General features: G+C 41.2%; 1 pseudogene; it reads left to right on the top strand.

Annotated features, from left to right (window-relative positions):
* Positions 1-1010: 1010 nt before the first annotated feature.
* On the top strand, positions 1011-1285 carry LOC102873241 (annotated as a pseudogene).
* The last annotated feature ends 2178 nt before the right edge of the window (positions 1286-3463 follow it).

Below are 3463 nucleotides of genomic sequence, written 5' to 3'. Positions count from 1 at the left end.
TATGGTCATGACAAGAGTCCAGAATGAAGGTTGCATAGTGGAGTGTACTGGGGGTGGGGGTGGGGGGAGATTGTATACCAATGAAAGACTTACTTTTCAAAGAGAAAAGCGAACTGGGGGGGAGGGTTGGGCAGGGAGGAAAATGCAAAAATGAATGAATGAAGTCCAAAATCTCTGTAAACATTCATTAAGATTAATTTAAAAAAAAAAACTTTTTTCTAAATAAGAGTTTATGGAAGAAAATGCTTTAAAATATATAGCAGAAGTTTCAGAGATGCACAGTGCATACATATAGCAGGAATGACCATGTAGGTGTGGAGAGGGGAGGGCAAGAAAGAGTACTCAAATTGCCTTCTGTCGCATAAGAATTTAATTGATAATCTCCAAAGTTGACAAATCACTATATACTGGTATTAACACCATAGGGAAATGTTGGATAAACTCCTCCTGTGGGATTTACAGTCTCTGAAAAACCCGCTGGAGGGTCAGCTATGAGTCAGTTCAAACTGGACGGCTGTAAGTTAAGTTTCGAGTTGATCTTGTTGCTGTTGTTGTTGTGTACGGTAGAGTCGAAACTGACCCATCGCTGACCCTCTGGCGAGTTTACAGAGGCAGTTGATCGCATGGGAGGAGATTGCCCATCCTGCTACCGTAACTAAAAATAAATTCCAAAGCAAAAGTCAAACATATTATCAATTCCAATTTGTAAGGATTCCAAGGCTGTCAACCATTATGGAAGCCGACTGCCCCCTTTTTGTCCTGTGGAGCACCTGGTGGATTTGAACCGCCGACATTTCCATCTTCAGTCCAATGCTCAATTTACTATTCTACCAGGATTCCTAATTTAAAGGTTAAAATTATATTTTTTAAAAAAACAACAACAAAGAAACAAAGATGCGCCACGGCTTCTGGAGCGGCTGGAGCGGCGGCAGGTCATGCTGGGCTTGAGTCCCTCTAACCCCTCCTCCAGAAAGCCATCGCAGTCGCTGAGTCCCTGCTCCGCGGTAACCATGTGCGACCCACCAAAGGTGGTGATCAAAAATGCGAACATGACATGGAGGAGATGCAACAGGACTCGGTGGAGTGCGCGACCCAGGCTCTGGAGAAATACAGCATAGAGAAGGACGTCGCGGCCCACATCAAGAAGGAGTTTGACAAGAAGTGCAATCCCACCTGGCACTGCATCCTGGGGAGAAACTTCGGTAGTTCTGTGACACATGAAACTAAGCACTTCATCTACTTCTACCTGGGCCAAGTTGCCATTCTTCTGTTCAAATCTGGTTAAAGCATGGACTGTGCCCACACACCCAGTGATCCATCCAAAAACAAGGATTGCAGCCTAAATTCCAAATACCAGAGACTGAAATCTTCAGCCTTGCTAAGAGAACGTCTCCATCTTTGAACCTCTGATGTGTTTTGATATGCAGGACCTTCCTCTGTACCAGTTTGTTGTGGTTATAAAGCAATTAACAAATCAGCTTACATTTGTATTTCTTTTCTATCCCATACTTTCCTCTGCCTCATGGTTTTTTTTTCTTTCCTCACAATCCATTCCTTTAAAAAAATAAATCTGTTGGGCAGGGGGAGGACCAATTAGAGTTTTAAGTGAGTTTAAAATGAAATCTAAACCACAGGAAAAAATTATTATAAAGTGCCCTGTAGAAGACCTCAGAGACTTAGGGAGAGGGGAGGACAGCGGGCTAAAAGTTGACACCATAGACGCATCATCTACAGTATTTGCTGCGAAATTGACCTCAGAATCTTTGCAAGACCATACACTGAAAAGCAATGTGCCAGAACTGGAGCCATTTCTTAGAAACAAAGGGGCTGCTCATCTACCTGAGCCTGAGTCTTCCTGAAGAACTTTAGTTCGTAAACACCTGGTTGACCTGAGAAAGAACTGACTGACCACTGACCAGCAGCTCTGCAGAGAGCGTCCCAGCCTCAACACAGGGGCGCTAGGACCCAGAGACAGACTGACTTTGGAAAAGTAATTCTGTCATATGAGACTTTTAATTAACATTTTCCATTATCTCTATTATGTGACATGTATGATCTAACAACTTTCAGGTACTTAAAAGTAATTATGGTACGGCTTTGGCTTGTTTTTGAATATATATGGCATAACAAAGTCCACTGGAGGATTTAAAATATTGTTTAAATATGGCACAAAGCCTCATGTGAGCTCCTTCATTTCCCTGGAGGCTCCAAATAAAAGCTCACAGATTCACTGTTACTATTTAGTGGCTGAGGACCCAGGGGATTTGTGGTTACATTGAAGTCACCTGCTATTTTGTGGAGTTTTCTATTTTTCTCTTCAAATCTGTCGAATTTTGATTTATCTATCTTGCAGCTTTGTCACTGAGTGCAAAGATATTAGCTACCGTTATGTTGTCTTGGTTAATTGACCCTTTAATCATTATCTAGTGACCTTCTTTTTCTCTTATGCTGATTTTGGTCTTAAATCTGTTTTATCAGAAGTTAAAATTAACACTACTGCTCTTTTTTTCTTAAATGCTAGTTCATTTACAAAATTCAAATGCATTTTCTGCTCTATTGCTCTTTTTTGATTGCTACTTCCCAATGCATTCCCACCCACCTCCATCCTCTGATTTTTAGTCTATATCTGTACCTAAGGTATCTCTCTTTGAGACAGCATATTGATGGGTCATGCTTTCCTAGATGTCCTTTTTCTCTTTGTGTATTTAGCCTGTTCTCATTCATTGTAATTATTGATGGATATGGTTTTATTGCCGTCATTTTACTGCATTATTTTCACTGTGCTGGTACTGATTTCTTTGTTCCCTCTGCTTTTCTGTGCTGAGGTAATTTTATTTTGTGTTTTTTCTTATCATTCTCTTTATTGCTGTTGTTTTGGTGCTTACTGAATTTGGTTGGTATTCTCCGCCCCCCCCCCCCTTCTGATGAGAAGGCTTAGCCTCTAAGTTTCTGTTTTAATCTCAAGTCTAAAATAGTTTTTCTCTTGAAATCTCCTTGATTTCCTTTCCATTTAGAACTTCTGTGACTACTCTGGTAATTGGCTACCTTTGCTTTGTAGTTGTCTTTATTCATTCAGGATGGTCTTGCTAACAAAGCTAGAGAGCTTTTTGTCCAATCCTGCGTCTGACTCATGACCTCCAGACTTGAACCAACGGCCTACTGCACTTGATTGCTGTCAAGTCGGAACTGACTCACAGGTGGCCCTCCAGTGATTTTCTAAAATTGTCAGTTGCACAGGAGATTGTTCATCTTTCTTACATGGATTCAAATCCTCATTTTGGGATTAGGCACACAGCTTCATGGAGAGTTCCACTTCTAACGTAAAGGCAACTGGTTTGAGTTCACCAGCAAGTCTGGGAAGAAAGAGAGACAATCTTTTCTCGTGCAGTTAATTAACAACCTCTGAATACCTGCTGGAGGGACAGTTACGAGTCAGCTCTGACTTCACAGAAAGAAGTTTATA

This window comes from Elephantulus edwardii, unplaced genomic scaffold (assembly GCF_000299155.1).
Source record: "Elephantulus edwardii isolate Elephantulus edwardi_28Jun2011 unplaced genomic scaffold, EleEdw1.0 scaffold00075, whole genome shotgun sequence".
In the NCBI taxonomy this organism is placed as follows: domain Eukaryota; kingdom Metazoa; phylum Chordata; class Mammalia; order Macroscelidea; family Macroscelididae; genus Elephantulus; species Elephantulus edwardii.
This window is presented reverse-complemented; position numbering and strand designations above follow the sequence as displayed.